The sequence below is a fragment of the Gastrolobium bilobum genome, unplaced genomic scaffold (assembly GCF_033153095.1).
Source record: "Gastrolobium bilobum isolate Gb01-03AN ecotype WA unplaced genomic scaffold, APGP_CSIRO_Gbil_v1 utg24412, whole genome shotgun sequence".
NCBI classification, from domain to species: domain Eukaryota; kingdom Viridiplantae; phylum Streptophyta; class Magnoliopsida; order Fabales; family Fabaceae; genus Gastrolobium; species Gastrolobium bilobum.
Genome location: NW_026896224.1, coordinates 141,345 through 164,052, shown reverse-complemented (window position 1 = coordinate 164,052; position 22,708 = coordinate 141,345). Strand labels below are relative to the sequence as shown.

Genomic DNA, 22,708 nt, shown 5'->3' with positions numbered 1-22,708 from the left:
ATTCCTCCTATATGCTGGGGTCGCTTTCCTGAGAATTTTTTTTTTTGGACCACTTACCAAACACCACCCCATGGGATGAAATTCACACCGCAGAAAGGACAAAAATCTCCTGATTGTGAGCAAATGAATTATTTTCTTCTTTCCTTTTTTCTTCCTATTTGTCCGGTATTTTACTATTAGTTTAGTGTTTATGCAAAAGATGTATTTTATTCATTTTGAGTTTATTCATATTCTTTACTTATATACTTTTTTTACAAATTTAAGATATATATATTATTTTAAAGTTATGGTTAATTTGAATATATTTACGAAAGGGGACAACAACTTTTTAAGAAATCTTAAAATTAATTAAAACATAAAAAATAGTATTAGTATATTAAATTATCAATTTAAAATATAAAAAATTATTAACATTTTTATCTCTTTGAAAATCTTCATATTAGTCAATTTTCAAATGTAGAAACAATTTATTTCAGGTTGTAAATTATATTGTTAAATCTTCCTCTATATCTATCACTGAAATTCTTCAAGAGTGATTTTTAAATTTAATCCTTGAATTGCAAATTTTAAAGTTGATAAAATGTATTTTTTATATATAAAAGGGTTAAATATAAATTTAACAACAAAGAAGGATTGAAAATATAAACATGTTAAAAGGCTTCATTTTAGTTTTGTTTAAATACAAATTTAAAGTGTTTTCGATGACCTTTGGCTTGCTTTAATCCGTAAAATATAAACATATCATTTATATTATGAATATTGTTGAAATAGATTAATTGAAAGTAAAAACATCAAGTAAGTAGATTAACTACTAAGAGGTTATTCTAGCTTAACCAGTGTCTCGAGTTCGAGTAATTGAAAATGCAGTTATGTTAAAATTTGATAATGAAAACTTTGTCAACCACGTGGTCCATTTTAGCTCGAATCAAACTAGACGAGTAATTGATGAATCAATTGATTAATATAAAAGTAATGATAAATAATAGGCAAATAGTATTATAAAGCTTGAGTTATTAAAAAGTAAACCAACAAAATTATTTTAATTAGGGATAAGATATTGCGACAACCAAATAATGTTACTATCAATGTTACTACCACATCTTAACCGTTGATTTCCGCCAATCAATGGTTATCTACCATTAAAATTTATAATACTTAATCGTTTAATTATCTACAATTAAAATTTATAATATTTAATCGTTTCTCGTATTAATAATTATAATTACATTTGTAAAAGTTGTCAGTTCAAAATTATCCTTAACTTCACGGAATTAAAATATTTTGGATCCATATGCTCATGATCATATTATCTTAGATTTTTTTTTTCTCTTCTTCTTGTAACTAGATAAAATAAAGGATCAGAGCAACGGGCAAATCGCGGTCGATTCATACCATCGTTTCAAGGTAATTGCACTTTTAAAATTGTAACGAAAGCACTTATATTCTCTTGTCTATTCAACATAGCCCCTAGCATCGGCGTCCTAATTCATAAGTGCAAAGTATATGGTTTCGGCTGTAGAACGGTGTAAATTAAATTTATTCAAAAATCAGAACTTTAGCTGTTGATATTCTTTTTATTAATAATTGATACCATAAATTCTGGTGGAAAAAGAAAATTTTCAGAAGTTATATATAAATATAGGGGAAGGATATTGTGACAACCAAGTTGTGTTACTACCAAGTGACTATCAATTAATCTCACCATTAGATCGATTATGTTGATGCAACGGTTATATTTATTTCCATCTTTGTATGGTCATGGTTTCCCAAATTTAATACTTTATATTTATTTCTACCTTTGTATGATTATGATTTTCCATATTTAATGCTTTCACATTAAATATAAGAAATCATAACCATACAAAGATGGAAATAAATATAACCGTTGGATCAACATAATCGATCTAACGGTGAAATTAATTGGCAGTCACTTGGTAGTAACACAACTTGGTTGTCACAATATCCTTCCCCATATATATATATTGAAAAAATATTTGTCCTTTTGAAGGACATATAATTGTGTCATTTTAAGAGAGAAAAAGATACAACCTATTATTTTTTTATTTTAAATTTAAATTTAAAAAAAATTCACCTATTTTTTCTCCTATGATTTTTATTGTGTATCTTTTTTTCACTTAAAATTACATAATTCTATATCCTTTAAAAGTACAAACATTAAACCCTATATATACATATAGAGACAGGATCAACTTACACCAGTGTAAGAGTAATAACTTTTACACTCAATCTTAACCGTTGATTTTCGTCTATCAAACTACTGTAATTAATTACATTATTCTCACTAATTAATTATTAATTATACCCGTTAGATATACGAAAATCAACAGTTAAAATTGAGTGTAAGAGGTATTACTCTTACACCGATGTAAGAAGATCATGTCTCATATATACATATATATAGCCTGGTCGCCCCAATCATGATATTGAAGGATGAGACCTTTTCTCGAAAAACCTTGTATCTCGACATACGGGCATTCTTTTCGATCTTGTACCCAGCAAGAAAATGCGCGAACGCGACTTTCACCTCAATCCCTTGCTCGTTCGCTTCGCATAGGCTACACAAGCGGTACACTTCACACCAACCCAATCTCAAATTTGAACGGAGCGTAGCATAGTGTCTGTATCAGTATACAGACACTATCCTTAAGGGCTAATCCCCCAGTCATCCAGATTAGAGCAAGTATAGTATGCGCTGGTACTGTTCTTTTTTTTATGGTTGAAAAGGGTGAGACTTAGGCGAAAGGAATGAACTTCTAGCCTTTTGATTAGACAATTCCTACTGCATTTAGGTCCCTTACCTTACCTTTATCGCCCGTCGGGCGTCAAGGTTCGCATTAGATCCCCTTATCTATCGTATTTTTGACCAACCGTCATCTCACCCATTCTCTAGGTAGATGAGATCGGGATGGCTCCTATAGAACGAATAAAGGACCGGGAACTTAGGCAGTTACCGGGAAGTTACGCCGAAATCTGCTTGCTACCGTGGCTAAAGCAGAGTGATATAAACACGAGAAGGCTTCAACTGGGATTATCCGAGGCAAGTACTGCCTGTTTCGGAACTCCCGCTGCACGGGAGTGGTGGCCCTATACGACAGTTGCCGATACCGACGCTGGCTCCATACTCCCAAAGGGAGATTGGGAATGTGGTAAGTGTTTTAACTCACTTACCACTTCTCATACTCCTTCTAAGACTACGCCATTTCTTACCTTTTGAAAATTCGGTAAAGGGGCTTTAGTCTTAGGGAGGTGGTGAAGTTGAGGCTTGAGGCCCTCGCCCCAAACAACCGACCGAGGGGGAGTAAGCAGGAAGCCATAATTGCAAGAACCACAGCGGACCAGTAGGATTGGCGAAAGAGTCTTGCAACAGTCTGTATAGGCCCCTTTACAAGCAAGCTAACAAGAATAGAGCAAGTGCCATTCTTTTACCTGAATGACATCCACTCTTGGCCAAGTTGAAGCACTCTGAAGTCATCCTCTGGGAAGGTGAGCAAGGAAAAGGAAAAGATAACTAGCTTTGGGCTTCTCCTCAGAGAAAGAAGGGACTTTAAGCCATACAGTCCTTTACAAGCGATGCGACATTCCTCCGATGACTTATCAAAGACTGATCAAAGACAATCACATGAAAAAACTAACAATGACTTGGTTGTTGTTCCTTTCCCAGAACTTCAACTTGTTACCGTCCTAACGGTTAGGGAACAGCACCCTTGTATACCCCATCGAATAGTTAGTGCTGGCTAATGAATCTACGAACCTTTTGAAACAGATGTGGCATTAGCGGTTCCGATGCCATAAGTAGAAGTATACTGTCGTACAAAGGCCTCTTCAACTATCTCAAATAGAGAACCGCGAGAAGAAGATGCCAATGAATCCCCTGTTTGGATCTTTGAAGGAATCACTGGCTTTACTAAGCTTGGCACAGATGTTCGAGAATAAGCTGTGGGACTTGCGGAATAGTTAATTCGATCAACAATAGAGTAGTTGGGATCAAGTATTCAAAAGTTTTTTTTTTTTTGGCTGGATAAATTTCTTACAGTAAGAAAAACGAAGGTCCAGTGACTCAACCACAAATCTATTGAATGAAGGCTTTTAGGTGCTTACTCTCAGCCACTAGTTAGAAAGAAGGAAATCCCTTGACTTCATTTATGCCCTTATGGCCCTTATGCAGTAGAGAAAGAAAGTGAGGCGGGCTAAGATTCCATTCGAAGTAACGTAACAGGATTCGATGTTGCACCATCTTCAACTCTTCTCGGGATCCAGAGTTTTTCGAGAAAAGGTCCCATCCTTCAATATCATGATTGGACGATCTTTCCGGTTGAGGAATGAACTATGGAATTCAGTCACTCGGGTAAGAAAATAACTAACTTAAGGCATTGAAAGACGTGAACCAAATCATTTAAGCGTCCACGTATTGGCTTCGATTCTGGCAGAAGCGGGATGACACTCTATTACGTAGATAGACAGAAGAGGGCCTGTTAGCTATCCACTGAACCCTATGAAGAAGGCAATCCCTGTAATCGTTGATTTTCTGACATGTCGGGTAGCATCTGCTTCTGATCGGGGAGAACCTCAGATCGCACTATATGCCCCTTATTTCATAATAGGGGGATGGGCAAGGTCTGGCTACTTGAAATTAGCAAGAGTAGTCCAAAGCAAGAAACTTCAGTCCAATCGAACATTATATAAAAAAAAGAAGATGCCCCCCTAAACCTTTAGGTTTGGCTTTACCGATCCCGTGCATCTTCATTGGGTGCTTTGTCATCCGTTTTGAGACTACTAAGGCAGTCGGACGACTCTTCAGTAACCCAGACCCCTTCGATGCTCGCTTCTTTCGCTATATACCCCCTACATCCTTCGGAGGTGGAAGAAAGAAAAGGTACTATAAACAATGGATTCTTTATTCTTTTTTTGTAAGTAGGGCCCCAGAACGAAAAAAAGGTGGGGGAACCAGAGTTGTCACGATAGGAACAGATTTCCATGCCAGACTGGCACAGCACCAGGCATTGGAAATTCCTTCATTACAAAGGGATAGAGAGAGTTCACATCATAGTAGTATAGGTCCTCTCCATATGGCTTGTATGTATCTGTATGACCACCGTAGTAGGCCTGCCTTATAAAAAAAAAAAAAAAGTCTTCATTCTTATTTGGGATGTGGATAGGCCGGCCAATTAGAATCATCGTAGTCAAACCTTCTGTGGACCTTGCTTCTCTTATTCTTTCTTTAAAGAATAGAACAGTACACACATAGGCATGTTCTCCCAAGCTACCTTTTTAGTATGGAGAGCCACTCCACTTGCATGATCAATATCCGCCTTCTTGTACTGATGCGCTTCTTTTGTGTTTAATGGATTAGGGCTTTCGACTAGAATCATACATCCCCTCAGAATGCCGAGGATCCTATACTAGGTTCCACGGGATTCATCAGTGAGGACACTGGCTTAATCGTTCTAGTGGGTTACTGGACAAGACTGTATTGGCAATATCGGAACATGCCCTGTTGAGCTAGCTTGGTTCCGAGATTCTAGTCTACTTCCTTAATCCTAACATCAGCGGTTTCGGATATCACCTACGATATTAGTGATGAGTCTTTGGTTGGAACCTGAGATCCTTCTTCTCATACTTACTTGCTTGTACCTGACTGCCAGATACTGTTCCTGTCCTGATTTACTGATTTCTCTTCTATGAATGCACTCGCATTCAAAGGTGGTTTACTTACTTGTTAGAGTCAGAACCAACTGTAACTCCACATTCATTAGCTCTTAAGCCAGTGAATGTGAATTACAGTGAGTAGCAAGCAAGCGAACGGAGCGTAGCATAGTGTCTGTATCAGTATACAGACACTATCCTTAAGGGCTAATCCCCCAGAAATTCATGCCGAAAGGGACGTAACTCGTTCTGTACGGGAAGAAAAAGTCGCTATGAAAAACCCATGCATTTATTTGAGGATAACTCGAAGACTTTCCCTTAATAAGTCATCAAATTTGGTTCTTTTTGATCCCCAGTTGCTATGGGGAACAAAGGAGGAAATACAATTGATTCCTCTATTTAAGTGGTTCTCGCTTCTCCTTGTTCCTGTTCCTAACTCTTCCCCGGGTAGTTCCCAGTAGGGAGCGGCGGCTAAGCCTGATCCGGAGATGGCACCGAGCCCCATACCTGGGGACCTGATTGTACAAAAAAGTTTATCTGTTCTCCCCCCTTATTGCTGTCATTGAATAAATAAGAAAATGATTATATTAATAAATGAATAAAATTACGTATGTATATAAGAGACTTTCCCTTCCAACCCAGAGTATATACAAGAATATATGCTGATCCTACCCCTTTGCCGATCTTTATTTTATCTCTCTGCTTCGCCCCCCATTAATGTTAAATTGATGAATCAATGAAAGGCCACCCAAGGCCTATATTCCAACCAATGTGATCTCCATTACTGATGGACAAATATGTTTGGAAACAGAGGTCTTTTATCACAGAATTAGACCTGCTATTAACGTCGGCTTATCTGTCAGTCGCGTCGGGTCTGCCGCTCAGTTGAAAGCTATGAAACAAGTCTGCGGGAGTTTTGTTTGAATAAGGGCCTAAGGAATGGAAGACTCACGAGGTAAAAAAACCTGATTGCGAAGAAGTCCAGGCAAAGGAAATGGGCACTTACACTATAACTATAGATAGACAGCTAGAACAATTTCAAGACTTGGCAATGATACCACATGAAAGAAGAAGAAAGCCGCTTACCACCTAAGGGTAAGGGAATGGCTGGACTACTAGCTAGGATGAAAGGGGCCAGTTTACGGGCTAGGCCTCTCTCTGACCTGATAACTAGTCTCGCCTCCCCGCCCAGCTCTATCAGCAGGTCCTTTCTTTTGCAATACTTAATACCGTCCTTTCCAACAGTATCGCTGCTGTCTTTTTTGCAGCTTTTGTTGTTGCTAGAACTATGTGGTATGGTTCAGCAACTACCCCAATTGAATTATTTGGTCCCACTCGTTATCAATGGGATCAGGGATATTTCCAGCAAGAAATATATCGAAGAGTTGGTGCTGGGCTAGTCGAAAATCAAAGTTTATCAGAAGCTTGGTCTAAAATTCCTGAAAAATGAGCTTTTTATGATTACATTGGCAATAATCCAGCAAAATGGGGATTGTTTAGAGCGGGCTCAATGGACAATGGAGATGGAGACCCTAGATCTAATCCTACACGAAAAGTCAGAAATTCTGCATCAATTCAAGGTGAAAAATGAGGTAGCTCCCTTGGACTGGGATTTGAAACAAAAGATTCTGAGTCAAAAGAAATTCATGAGGAAGTGGGATCTCTTTATAACTTTTTCGGGGATTAGCCCTTAAGGATAGTGTCTGTATACTGGTTTAGGCTATCCTATACGAACTCTTTCGGAAAGGGTTCGCCTATTTGATTCAAAAGGCGCTACTAAACTACTCTAGTACAGCTAGTGTTAGTAGTACAACAGAATGTCGTTCACCCCGCAATCCCTTCTTCTTCAAGAGCTCCCTATTATCTAGCAGCCGCTTCTTTCACAGCTCCCTCTCAAGCACTTGCCATTGTCTGGAAATTTGCCTTGCCCCATTCTTTGAGGCGCATCAATGCCTTGCCTTTGCTCTCATTGCTGCTTGAAGTCCAGTCTTTTAAGTGAAATCCCTCTGCGGGAATAGTCGCCCTGTTAGCTACTAGTTACTATTCAGTAGAGCACTTACTCCATTCCCTAATAGGAATAGCGGGCTCGTGTTCCCTTATGAATAACATAGCATTCGTAATCAAGAAGTCTTTATCGCCCCCTTCTTCAGTGAGAGGGCTCCTCCCCGTATGACTTCCCGAGGATCCCTTTTTGACACTAGAATAGGCAGCTAGGAAGGAGGACTCTGAAGCCGATTATCCCATTGTAGAAGGAAGATGGACAGAAGGAGCTGCACATTCAGAATGGCAAGACATTGAAAGAAGGGTGGCCTTTCCGGAAATTTGAAACAAAATTTTTTCCCTTGCATCTCGATCACTTTTACTTTTTTGTTATTTTGTAATCCCCAGGGATGCTTTGGGGAATTTTTTAGAATGATAGATTACGGGATAACAACTCTGTCGTTGCATCTTTATAACACTACTTTATGTTTCTGGGACCTGTCTCAATAAAAGGTCCCCTATCATACTACATCAGTACAGTAGAATCACTAAGAGATAGATTCATTCTATTCTACTATTTGGTTAGGGCGAATGAGTGGCTGCGCAGCATGCTCCGGAGGAGATTGACCCTTCCTCGAAGTCCAGTCAGAAAGGAGCTGTCTAGACCGCATTTCGGGAGTTTGAACTCATTTATGTGAGAAACTATCTTATGAAAGATATTTTACGGAATCCTTTACAGCAATTGTGAATGGTATGGCGGTTAGACCAATGAAAAGCGCTACCAGGTCACTTATTGGTCACTTTACTGAGTTCCTAAGCATGAGCAAGTCAGATTTATAGCCCCAACGACGACAAAGGAACGAGCATTTTTGGGGACTTTCTTTCGCGATAGGCTAGGTTAAGGAGGGATTAGTAGAGAGCTTACCTTTTACGATAATATGATAATATGATAATATGATAGTATGATATATGATAATATAAGGGTCTCCTAATCCCACAAGCGGATTAAACCCTTTTACAAAAGTTTCTGTAAGTAATTAAACAAGAGTGTCATGTCCTTTGTCCTTCTCTTTCTCCTCCCCGACTCCCATATTATGGAATCTCCCCTAATTTACTTTACCATTGGGTAAATACAATAACTATAATCTTATTATCCTTTTTTTACCTTGGAAACTCTATTAAGGGAAATGCAAACTATAATATTCCTATCCCTCCTCAACTCCCCTAATCCCATAATCCTGTAATACCACTGTTTCTATACCTGGAATTTCCTTTTTGGCCGCAGGGAGAAGCGGAAGAAGCTACGGCTAGCGCTAGCGCGCTCAATGTAGCTTCTTCGGTAAAGTGCTGAGCTCCTTCACATGCGGCTAAATGAGCTCTTGTTGCTTCCTCTGCCTACTCCTTGCGCTAAAGTACGGTACACTGAAAACCATGCCAATCAAACAAAACTAAGTGCTTGCTTCTTCCCCTAATAACCAACGAATGGCAAGTGCTTTTCCTTGTGTGGATCCTATTTCAACAGGAACTTGATGAGTCGATCCGTCTACGCGTCTTACTTTTACTGCTATATCGGGAGTTACTCCACCTAGGGATTCTTGTGAGGCGTAACCACACTAGCCTAGAGGGGCGATAGCTATATAGAATCCTTTTCTTTCTTGTCTACGATGTCTCCCTTCGAGGTTCGATAGTAGTTACTATCACACTTGAGATTCATTCAGATTATCATATAGTCAAGGTCAACTTCTTCCTTCCATCATAGCTTCTTTTTTGGCCGTATTGATTGATATCGCATGATAGTCAGTGACCTCCCTCGGGAAACATGACCCAATTTCTCTTCTTTCTTTTTTGATTACCTTCCTCGCGTATGTATAAGACCAAATCCATTCGATTTTGAATTTTCAAAAGGATTCCTCGAAAAGTTAAGGATTATGCACGTGGAATACTCCTTTCCATTTCTTCTTTCTTTAAGGGAGCAGTTCCAGAAGTAGCACTTTCTTTCGATGTTGGTCCAGGCCCCCTATCAATTGGCATTGAAGTAGGCCTTGCACCGCTACATTTCTATCTTTATAGTGTCCCTATTAGAGAAATGGAGACACTACTTTATAAGCTAAGCTCTTTCTTCTTTCGCTATCTCCGAAAAAGCACTTCTGGGGCCACGCCTTTCTCGATGCAACTGTCAAGTAAAAGATGCACTAAAGCAGGATTGGAATCAGAGATCTAGACTCAGGGAGTAGTTCTACGACTTGCATGTGTTAAGCAACTGACATTTCCGAGTTAGATTAGCTTAATCCAATAGGAAACAAGTCTATACTGCTAGCTTCCAATCATTTCCTTTCTGCAACGGAAAAAAAACGGAGCAGATTTGACTCGGCACAACCTAACGATGCATCCAATACCAATGATATTACCCCATGGCCCATGTGAAAGTGCACCAACACTTCCAAGGGAGCAATTTGAATAATTCCCTTAGGTCGTCCACATGATTACCATAGTCAAATAGGGAGACCCCATTCCAGCTCCCCATCAATGAATGTTGGTGACAAGAGGCGTAGCGAGTATGCTGTTGAATAAATGGAAGACAGACAAGTGGCAATACCTGAAAGATTACCTATTGGATGAAAATTCCTGGGTGAAGGCCGGCGCTTGTGTACCCATGGTGTCAGTAGCGACAGCAGCTGCAAGAGGTCTTTAGGCTCTGAAAGAGCACGCACCGGTGCACAGAGAAAAATCAAGTGTTTTTTTTCCTTCGCTAGACCGCTAACCTCCAGATTAGCCCTATGTCTCTTGTCTCTTATCCAGGTCTAAACTTAGAGCCTTTGTTACCGTGTCCCCTAGCGGTCCTGCCACCACGCCTAGTTTCCAATAAAAAATGAATGTAATTATCACTACGGCACATCTCCACGGTCAGTTAGGGAAGAGAGGGGGAATAGCAAGCATTTAGAGCGCTCTTTCTTCCCTTTGGCTCTTGCACCATTGGTGGTTTGGCGTCGCAGCAATATGGAATCGCTATTCAAGCTTCCTTTCCAACCTTAAATAGGATAGCCTCAATCATAGGTGCCTACCCTACTTAGTAAGAGTGCTTCGACCCTATTTCCGCTCATTCTTTCAGAAGCAAGATGACCATATTTCAGAGTAGGCTAAGGATGCGAACCACAAAAGCAATTCAGAAGGGGTTACAACCAATAGCAAGTAGTCTAATACCACGACGATCATTTTTAACAGCTTCAGTAATAGCCTATCTTTTCTCTAGCCTGGAGCCGACACCCCTAAAGCAGTTAACCAGATGTGGGATCTTTCCTAATCAAAAGATAGGAGAGCACCCCTTCTCCCGAAGTTACGGGGTCATTTTGCCGAGTTCCTTCGACATGGTTCTCTCAAGTGCCCTAGTATACTCTACTTGTTCACCTGTGTCGGTTTGGGGTACGGTCAGTTCACCGAGTGACGCGCCAGCGCTACTAATTGAGTGCCAGCACGTAGCTGTGCTGTCAGTAAGAAGGGAGTCGGCGCCTTTCGAATTCGAAGCACTTTCTAGTGTGCGCTGTTTTTTTATTGTTGCTAGCGAGCAAGAAAATGCGCGAACGCAGATTTCGCCTCAATCCCTTGCTTGTTGCTTTACTAAATAGAAAGGGCTTTTCTCGCTTGTTTAGTAAAGTCAAGCAAAAGTAAAAAGCAAGTAGAGTCATCGGCATGGCTTATGGAGCTACTCACAAGAGATACCCATGCATACTAGGAAGAAGAACCTGTTAACGAAAGAGAAATAAGAGAAAGCAAGTACACGATAGCTATAGATAGCTCTTACACCACCCTCTCTAGCACCCTATAAGAAAGTCCTTCTCTCAGCCAGACCCGGTTCAATTCATTTTTTGCGGGAATACCAGGTTCAAGATTGGGGTCGGGCACTTGAAAGCTATCGCTTGATATAAAGAACATTACATAGCCCTTTCGGTAGGGGGTCTGGGTCCGTCTCAGTGCAGTAGGGAAGTCCATTGTGTTGTGAGAATCTTTAGAAATGCATTTGATCAAGAGGAAAGGATTGAACTCTCCTATTCACTTTCATAAGTCATTTCATCCCTATCCATAGCTTTCGTATCCTGCCGCTTGATTCCACTACTGTTTATACCCTGCCCACTTCACTTTATTAACACATAGTAAAAAAGGCTATAGAGCTCACTTCTTCTTCGCTATCCTTAGGTTAACTAGAATATCTATAAACATACTAGAAAAAACGTGCAATCAATCTAGATGCAGAGAATCGTCTCTTTCCTGTGCTATCAACAGGGAGAAGTTGGCTATTTACTTTTTTTGACCTACGGATGAGATCTTTGACCGACTGTTGAAGGATGGGAAGTTAAAGCTTGAAGAGGGTCATGTCCTTACATCGGCCGCATTGGATGAACTCCAGCTCTCGGCATCAAGGCCTCCAAGTTGTTTAAGAAGAATGGCGTTGAGTTTCTCGGCCCTTTGCCTTAGGATTAGTCAGTTCTATTTCTCGATGGGGGCAAGGGAAGAAGGGGTATAACTCTGCGGTAGAGTGTCACCTTGACGTGGTGGAAGTCATCAGTTCGAGCCTGATTATCCCTAAACCCAATATGCGTTTTTCTATTTGGAAGTCGTGATCGAATGAGAATGGATAAGAGGCTCGTGGGATTGACGGGAGCGGGGGGGCTATATTTCTGGGAGCAAACTCCAGGCGAATATGAAGCGCATGGATACAAGTTATTCCTTGGAATGAAAGAGAATTCCGAATCAGCTTTGTCTATGAACAAGGAAGCTATAAGTAATGCAACTAGGAATCTCATGGAGAGTTCGATCCTGGCTCAGGATGAACGCTGGCGGCATGCTTTACACATGCAAGTTGGACGGGAAGTGGTGTTTCCAGTGGCGGACGGGTGAGTAACGCGTAAAAACCTGCCCTTGGGAGGGGAACAACAGCTGGAAACGGCTGCTAATACCCCGTAGGCTGAGGAGCAAAAGGAGGAATCCACCCGAGGAGGGGCTCGCCTCTGATTAGCTAGTTGGTGAGGCAATAGCTTACCAAGGAGATGATCAGTAGCTGGTCCGAGAGGATGATCAGCTTATGCCTTTGCAATGTTACTTGGTTCAACTCTATTTGTGACCTTTTTCTCGTATGTGGGACTCTCTATCTTCTTGGGTAGATAATCGATCGTCTTTCATTTGGATAGTTAGTCGTTTTTATAATAATAAGTCAAGTCAATAATAATAAATAATAATCGAACTGGAGGAGCGAAAAGCCAGGATGGCTTGGTAAGCAAGCAACCTGTTATGTAGGCGCCAACTCCCATTTCTTTCTCTTCTTTCTTTTTGAATGACAGTTCATCAAAACAATTGCTAGATCAAGCACGTGACGTGCATAGATAGTCTTAAGTTCAAGAGCGGGTTGTCTCCTCTTCAATCTACTACTTCCTTGCTTGCCTCGGCTCATTCGCTGTGTTTTTCATACTACTTTATAAGCGACCCGCATCCCCTATTTGGTAATTGAATAAAATAAGTATAGCAAGCACTTAGTCTCCACTATCACTATACTATTGAACATAGAAATGGAGCGGGTCAGGCATTAAAGATAGGGGACAGGCGGATTTCTCTGATCAAGGAAAGCTGGTAATCGAATAAAAGAAGTAGTAGTGAGTAGTAAGGCTGACGGTGAGTAAAACGATCTAAAAAAAAGTAGACTGAACTGGGGGACCTTCTCGAGCACAGGATAGGCAATTGAGAGATAGAGCTAGCCTATTCGTTATGGGGAATCAATGCTCCGGGCCGAATAGAATAGAGCTTACCTCCGACACCTGGCTTTCTCTGGCGCATATTAGCTTAGCTGCGCTTAATAGGCCGGCTTCCTCTCTGGCGGCCACTTTCCTTACCTTACCCACACTACACTCCCACTCCAAGCTACGCCTGCTGAGCAAGATGCATTGCGATTTCCTCTTCTATGGACGCACTGGAAGAAGATCGGTGACTCTCTACATCTTTCTTTTTTAAGGTATCCGGGCCCTTTTAGAGGCAAGAGTTGACTTCCCCTTATTGTGGTCCCTCGAATATTCTACTTTCTTTTTACCATCCGAAGGAAGCCCCAGTAGCCTATCCTCTTTGTACCTTTCTCTTTTCCACCTAGGTTAAAGTATGCTGTTATATATTCTACACCGAAGTATGCTCCTAGGTAAGCTACTGGCTTTGGATCTGCCTCTCGAGCACGAGGGTCGTATTCATAAAAGGCTATTGATCATGAAGGTTTGCCTATGGCTCTGTATCTACCTCTGTCTGCTGGTGCTTCTTTTGATAAGCTGCAGGATCAATGGCTTAATCTACTGCTTCTTCAACGCTTCTCCTGCGACTTGTTCTCCTTTCGTACTTGCTCCTGCACGCACCTAAAGGTGCAGTATCTAAACACTCCTTCTGCTCTTGGAAAAGGGGCCCCACCCTGTTGCTTAGTCCGTTCGTGTGGTACCTTTGACTCTTTCTGGTGCTGCGCTGCTTAAAACTAGGGTCCGTGAAGGTAAGGATTGCTTTCAAAGGTAATGGACGGTCAGGTGCTTCAGGATTCCAATGTACTGCGTCCCAGATCAGAACGAGCTTGCCGGCGGACCACTGCCGTCCCATTCTTGAGTGAGCTGGAGCGCAACCATGTTATCCACTGAACTAGCTAGAAGCTATCGCTTCGGGTCGAAGCACTACAAGAAAAGGACCAGGAAACGCGGCGGCATAGGAACCACGGGACCCCCAACTAGTCAAGGGAAAACGGAAGTGCGCATTAGCGCACCAACTGAAAAAGCCCTTTCCCCTGACTCTAACAAGTAAGCAAGCTTCATCCCTCTCCTTCTTTCTTACAGTCAAGCGAGCAGCTTCGCCCCAGCAAGAAAACGGATGCCAAGGGTAGAAATGGGCGCGGCTTTCGCGCTAGCGCTCTCTCATTAGCCGTTGCTTGTTTAGGTCGAGCTCAAACCTTAGCACAAGCACTAAGTAAGCCTGTGAAGGCCTTTTCGTAATATGAAGGTAAGCTTCATAGCTTCGTCCCAACCAAGAAACTGATAAAATAGAAGGCGGAACGATCTAACCAGTAGCATTGATTTGAGTTTTCCCCAAATCAGACTCAAATCAATGCCTAATACAAGACATAAAAAAAGAAGAAGGTAGCTTTCTTGCTGGGAGAATTCCCTTGTTAGGAGATGATTGATTAATGAATAAGACTCTGCGTTAGCCACGGTAGGGAACACCAAACAAGACTGACTATGTTCTATACCTAAAATCCCTCATTAGGGAACACCTGTAAGATGAGTCTGTCGCTTTCTTTCATAACAGATCAGGGAATAACGGCTGGCATAGAAGTCTCTCGCACGCAAGGAGATGCATTTGTGGTACTGGTAGTACTGGACAAGCTAGGAACGGGAAAATCAAAAATTTCACTTCGAATTTCGAACCTCAACATCCTGCTGCTCATGGTGTTTCACGATCAGTATTGGAAATGAACGGAGAAGTGGTGGAACATGCGGAACCACATATTGGATCACTCCAGTGCGGCACGAAGCCGCTGAAGCCGAGTCGGCTCCTATGCCGCTAGCTATGCCCTGCTTGGTCCCCCGGCACGGTGGAGGTCCCGTAGCCCGTCATGAGCACCGGGCTAAGGGGCGGTTGAGCAACTCAAGCGAACCGCCCTACCTTACTAAAACATAAGGACAAAAGGGAGAAGGTTGTGAAGATGGCCTCGTTATCCACACCTCCGGTCATATGAGTCGTTGCATCTTTATAAGCTAAGCTAAGATGGTTGAGAGATAGAGCTGGCTCGATCAGCGAATCTATGCGTAGTGGCTGCTTCTAGGCAAACCCATACCCATCTCTTGCGCACTCTTATCCATTCTCATTCGATCACCGCTTCCCCTTTCTCTAATAGTGTCTCCATTTCTATGGTTAAGAGGCGTCCCCTATTTTATTCTTCTCTTTGCTTTGGTACCAGCCTTGATATCTCAATCTTGCAAGGCACGACATGCATCAGAACGAACTCCACGGAGAGCCACTCTTTGGTCCAATAAAGAGACAGATCAGCATCCATATAATCTATCTATAAAGAGGCAGTCTGCCGCATCAAGAAGAAGCGCACATCTTTTTTTCGAGAATCTATCCATTTTTCTTACCGGAAGTGACATAAAATAATATCTCCATAAATTAAAAGAAGATTGGACAATGGGGATCTTTACCTATTCGTGTCCAATGTGCTCGTTATGAAGATTTTATCATCAAGCTGGCATTAGCCTATCAAGGTTATCAATTTTATCTGCCAGCCATTTTTGCGGTTCACTTAACATTTTCTATCTATTTATGTCTTCATTATCAGCTGCATTCTGTCGGCGTTATATCCACTCCACACTGACAAAGCGAGATTCCCGTGAGATCACCATCGGCTTGTTGAAATCGAGAAAGGTCACTCTGTCAAGCTTTTTTCTTATATACGATACCCTTTGCCATGGGGGAAACTTTCTTCCATGGGAATGGTAAGTCTCAGACAGGCTCATATTGGTTGGGTATGCTCTTTCCATATGCGACTTTCCAGAAGGTCTTCAAGGTGGATATGCTCTTCTTCTCAAAGGCTCCTGCTATGTACGCCTTCGTCTATCTATTCGTCAACCATTGTTTCCTGAGTCTTATCATTCTTCTCATCTATGTTAGTCTGTTGCAAATACGAATAAAAGTAATTAAAAAACCCTTATTAGTTTAGTTCTTGTTTTTCTTCCACTTTTTTGGCACATTTTTCAATGAATGACGAATCCAAATTTCTAATGGTTTAATCGGCATGGCTTTCCAACTTTTAGTTTAGAGATCCTATTTTTTGGCTTTCCCTGAATGAATAGGATCAGTTGCTTACTCCTTTTCATACGACCCGAGGTACAAAGTGTCTCTTCTGCATTTGACCTGAGACTGGGAGTTGAACTCTATCGATATGGCTAGGAAGAGGAAGGAAAGAAGCATGTAAGCTCATTTTCCCAAGGAGAGGAAACAAAACTCAAAAGGAGTGTTCCTATCTCCATAATAGGAGAAATTCCAATGTTATCAAAAGTGGATCTATCGATCTGAACCCCCAGCCCCATTGAATCTGATAAGAACAAATCATAAGCCCGGGGTCCCCCCTCCCTTATCCAGCAGGGTACTGTCAAACTGCTTATCTCTAAAAAAAGTCTAACCTCCTCGCCCCCGAGCAATTCTCAACCAACATATGCGATTCATTCCCGTATTATAAAACTAATAATACTTATCAATCAAGCAGTTAGCCTTCTTTTCCAAGGAATTCAAATGTGGATGACTGGACATCAGCAATAACAGGAGCCGAGCTTTCACAAAAACATACGAACCTACCATATAATTGTAGGGATACTAAAATCAACGTGTCAATCATCCCTACCCCGGATCTTTGGACTTAATGTCAGATTCTATGATTCACCTCCGAATAATGAGTAGGTAGTTCGATCCTTTTGATTCTTCTCTTCATAGTAAACTGATGGGGGGATGAGGAGCAATAGGTCCAATTACTATAATATTGCACTCCCTTCTCGGTTCCTGACTCCTCTCTTGGTTCTTGGTATAGGGCTCTGTTGAATCGCTCTCACCCGCTTTGGGTTAGTCTTAACACCCCCTTTAGCCCCGGAACCCATTGTCCCATTTTTTGGATTAGTATGACTAGATTCTATCCTTATCAAAGAAATGTTCTCCTCCTTTAATTGCATTGCGCGAGCTCAAATGCTTGCATGGCTCCTATAGAACGAATAAAGGACCGGGAACTTAGGCAGTTACCGGGAAGTTACGGTGAAATCCGCTTGCTACTGTAGCTAACGCAGAGTGATATAAACACGAGGACGATAGGAAGATAGGATTGATGTAGGCATTAACGTCCGCATCGTCCGGGTCAAACTACTGGTATGAGTTCCATCTGACTTACTTGGCCCTAGCTTACTACTCCTACTGGGATACTCGCAAAGGAAGGCAAAGATAGCTAATAACAACTTAGCTCATATTGGCCTAGCCTTATTCAACTACCAGCACTGGAATGGAAGGCTAGGGAAAATAGAAGCACTAGGATAGAGGAACAACGTTCGATAAGAACCGTATCGGACGTTACATCTATCTATAGTCCTCTCGTCCGGTAGTATAATAAAAGAAAGAGAACTACAACTACTGGGAGAGGAACTCAAAAAAAGCAACTATAGTCTTAGACCTATAGATGTCGTTAACGAGCTAACCTAACTAATAGAATCTCTTCCCTAGGTAGTTTGTAGTAGGCATTCCTATCTAACCGAGTTGTTAGTAGGAAGCTAGGCTATTGAACTAACAGAATATAAACGCAGCGGATGATATGCAGCGGACGATCTTCTTATTTCTTTTTATTTAACATCGTCCGCCATTTCATTTTTTGTTCGAAAACCATTAATACGAAAAGTCTCTCTGATCTCTTTTTCAGGGATGAGAGCATAACACCCCCTTTTATCATGGAGGTCCAAATAATCATCAATGGATCTAAGGATTTCCTTAGTCCATATTTCCAGTTCCCTATCTGTCATAAATAAGAATTCGTCTTTCTTTATGTCGTAACTACTACTTAGAGATGGGTCTGTTGTGGAGGTGGAGGGTGGACTCATAGACGAAGACGGAGATAAAAAAAGATCCCCTGTTTCTAAATGATTGCTATCCGAGGCATGAGCTTGTGGCTACCGTGGCTAACGCAGAGTCTACATCAACTACTTGTACGTCCGTTCTACCGTGGCTAACAACAACACTCCACAGTTGTGTTGTGTGTCTTAAGGTGCCCGGGGGCTCGTATCTCATTACATACCTTAACTCAGAGGTATGGTTTTATAGGCTCTAAACGGAGTTTATAGCTTTCAGTCAGTTCCTCTATTTCATAGGTCTTTAATATTTAGAATTGTTCCTATGAAATAGGGGTATAGAACTGATTTCTTTCCTAATTAGTTGTCTCTTGCTACTGCTTACTGTCTTCTTTGATGGATAAGGTAAGTAAGCAGTAGTTAGATCGCCCTCTTCCCTCAGGGGAATACGAGCTTGTAGTTATAGATCGGTCAGGGCTTACTCTATTCCCTCTGCGAGAATAGTCGCCCTGTTAGCTACTAGCTACTATTTGGTAGAGCCCTTACTCCATTCCCTAATAGGAATGGCGGGCTCGTGTTCCCTTATGAATAGCATAGCATTCATAATCAAGAAGTCTTTATCGCCCCCTTCTTCAGTGAGAGGGCTCTTCCCCGTATGACTTCCCGAGGATCCCTCTCCCTTCAGTCGTGGGCTTGCTTGTCTTACTTTGGGTGTTCCGCTGCCTCCCTTTTAGTAGTACAACAGTGTTCACCCCTAAGTAAGGAATAGAAATCCCTCGCTCCCGATACTCCCCAAGCATCGTGAGCTGCCTTCGGTTGTTATTTCGTAAGTGGTTGAAGAAAGTTTATATCTGGTCATCCCGCACGGGGTGAGGTTCATAATCGCCTAATACTATGGCGATTCTCTAGGTAGATGAGATCGGGATGGCTCCTATAGAACGAATAAAGGACCGGGAACTTAGGCAGTTACCGGGAAGTTAAGCCAAAATCCGCTTGCTACCGTGGCTAACGCAGAGTGATATAAAGGGCTGGTAAGGTAACGCAGAGATTGATTGATAGCTAGTATAGCCTTATATAGAATCATAGAACTACGGGACTTGGTCAAAGACTAGGAGAGCGAGTCAAGACACTCTCTTCTTCCTCTCCTTATAAAAAGGATAAATCTTTTTTAGTTACAAAGTTTAACATTGGATAAAGGCAAAGAAATGAAGCAAGACAAACTGAAGGACAGACAGAGCCAAGCTCAATTCATTGTTACAGGGTGCCACGCGCTGATAAAAGCACAAGAGGCACAAAGCAGCAAGGATGAGGAATGGACAAGAACGAGAACATCGAAGGGCTTAAGACATTGCTTTTTTAAATCGACATATAATCTTATTCTATCATGGATTAAATAACCCATAACTAAGAATGCAATAGCTGGATATGATATGTGGTGGCCCCCCAGTTCTTCCCCCATTTAAGGCTACAGACGTAGCACAGACGTAGCTTCGTTCACAAAGTTGAGATCAGTCCTACAGGAACGGGATCCGATCTCATCTTTTATGAAAGAAGCCCACGGGCTTATGATTTGTTCTTATCGGATTCAATGGGGCTGGGGTTCGGATTGATAGATCCACTTTTGATAACATTGGAATTTCTCCTATTATGGAGATATGAACTCCTCCTTTTGAGTTTTGTTTCCTCTCCTTGGGAAAATGAGCTTACATGCTTCTCTCCTTCCTCTTCCTAGCCGTATCGATAGAGTTCAACTCCCAGTCTGAGGTCAAATGCAGAAGAGACACTTTGTACCTCGGGTCGTATGAAAAGGAGTAAGCAACTTAAGACCAGAATAGGTATTCTCAATCTAAGGCTACGCACCTTGCCCCAGGCTGAACCGCACCAGGCCACACAGGCTGAATCGACATCAGTTTCGTTGGGAAAGACAAGACGCACAGCACAACGGCATCGGCAACATTCACAGCTGAGCTCATTCTATCACTCTAACTTGCAGCCTATTCTTTCACAAGAACTATGGCATGAGATGCTTTCTGTACTGCTCATGTCTAGCAAAGAGACAAAGATCGTAGCGTGTCTACTATTGCTATTGATTCAATCTCCTCCTCATATAAAGTCAGAAGTGCCACAGCTTTTTAGTTTTCCAACTAAGTCAAAGATCTTTATTCCACTACTCGACGAGTTAAGCGAGATAAGGCCAGCCCTATCAGTCCCAGGAAGATAGAGGCAAGTCAATCCGCTATTCTTCACCTCTGACTTATGCGCAGACCTCGCAGAACACATTCTATATGATTGATGATTTGCGCTTCGATTTCATATATTGACTTCTTCGCTTTACTCTTACGACGTAGGATACCTAAAGGAGCTTGGCCTCACGCAGGGCTACCAAGGCAGTTAACGTCACACCAATCCTAACAACCCCTCTCCTAGCCCGTGGTTGATCGATACCACGGGCTAGGTAGGACTATCCTTACCGGAAACACCACCCACCAAACAAGTAGAAAGGACCACTTGTCTGCACAAGGATTAGAACCTTGTACTCAAGACCCTTCTCAGCAAGCCAGTCATAGACCGTCCTACCATAGAAGACCAAAGCGAACCAGCTCTGGAAAAGTGAATACTCCAGGAAGTCAGCTATCCCCTCAAACTCCAATAGTTCCGCTATTCTCAGCAATACCTACAGCCTCTACCTCAACTTCAGGGGTCAGTCAATACCTGGCAAGCCCCTGCTCAACCTTACCAAAATCTTCATTCTATCCAAATCATCCCGCCTTTTGCCCCTCAGCCTACGCAATTCACTCCTCAAGACAAGAAAGCAACCTATCAACAACCAGTAGCTCAACCATCTCCAGTAGCTAATCCTACCCAGACCGTAGCACCTCAAACCACTTAACCTCAGGGCCCAGATAACTGCGTCCGGTCTTTTCCCTTTCTTTGGAAGGTAGTTTACTTGCTTACTTCTTAGAGTAAGGAAAGACCTAATTCAGTTAACTGGATTGACAGAGATTAGTGATTAGTCTAACCGTACGTAACCTATGTTGGTAAGGTTAAGCAGCTGACTTCCCCCAAAGACGAGACTAGGAAAGTTAAATGCCTATTTCTCTCTTGTACATACGAAGCTTCTTCAAAGCCCATCCCAAACCACTTCCTTTCTCTTATGTGCGATGCCTTCTATCCTGCGAGAAGAGTGAAGAGTCTTGTCGTAGCAAGGATGTCCAAGAACGGCTCTGACTCAAAGTATAGGCTCAAGAGAGGGAGGTTTTCATCATCAGAAACAACCCGATTTCCGAGACCTCTTACATTGCATTACCATAACGAAAAAAAGGAGAGAAATTGCTCTTGTGACTCGGAATGAACATTTCTCGGTGGAAGAAAGGAATAGCGATGGATTCCTATGAAGCATTCAGGAACAAGAAGATTCAATCGGACGACGAATTCTTACGTGGTCCAAGGAAATCAAAGGTCCGCTTCCACGATTTCATCTATATCGAATCTGACAGAATAGCTTATATAGTCATGGTTAATTCCTCGCTGGCCGATCGCCTTTCACCTGGTTCTATTAAGAAATTTCCCGGTGAGGGCTTATAATTCTGACAACAGCTAAATCTAAGGCATTGCATAAGGAAGAAGGAGGAGATTCCCTGGTATGAATTCAATCTTGCAAGGCTGGACCTTTTATTTGAGATCCTTAGCTTAGCCTGCACCGTTCAATAAAGGCTGCAGGCTAAGCTAAGGATTCGGTAAGCGAGACAGATGAGAAGGCATAGAAGGAGCAATTCCATTATGTGCTAAAGGCTGCGGAATATAAAAAATCATCAAAAAATGAATAGTAGATAAAGAAAGGGCCTCTTTATCTCCGATCTGAGTCTCGTCTTTCGACGGATCTCGTTCCGTTTATATGCCGCTCATTTGTAGCAGGTTTTTTGTATGTTTTAGATAAGTAAGACAAGCGCTTCATTACGCGTGATTCTAATTCTAGCATATGCGCTAAGCTGCTCCTACCAAGCACTAAAGGCAAAAGGATGCTTTTCTGGATCAGCCTACTTAATGCGCAGTTAGGACAAAAAGGCTATTTGCAAGAAGTAGCTGCGAGAATTCCCTCAGTCTACATAGGCTGTAAAGAAAAAGGAAAGTAGGCCAAAAAGACAGGAGGTTTCATCGGTCTATCGCGAAGTAGACTCTCGTTCCAACAGGAAACCCTTATCATACGTGCAATTCCTTTACTTGAAGTATTCGTAGGAAGAAACCAAACGTAGCAGCAAGTAAAGAAGTGGAGACGCACCGGCCCCATTCACTTGCTTATCGTAGAGGCTGTAAGTACACAGTGCCTCACAACTATGAATAGTATAGTGATAGTGGGGTTTGCCCCCTACAGAGGACGAGGTCAAGTAAATGGATCTCGGGACTGTTGACAATCCTCGCCCTGTATTCCTAAGTGCAAGCTTCTCAAATGAAAGAGATTT

General features: G+C 41.9%; 1 protein-coding gene across 1 annotated transcript in view; it reads left to right on the top strand.

Annotated features, from left to right (window-relative positions):
- LOC133298329 (beta-glucosidase 12-like) overlaps positions 1-22,708 on the top strand; it is a 70,632-nt gene that overhangs the window by 2,387 nt on the left and 45,537 nt on the right. The window contains exon 3 of the mRNA XM_061497596.1: positions 1,346-1,404. The gene's annotated coding sequence lies outside the window, so the exon portion shown is untranslated. The remainder of the gene's footprint in view (positions 1-1,345; positions 1,405-22,708) is intronic.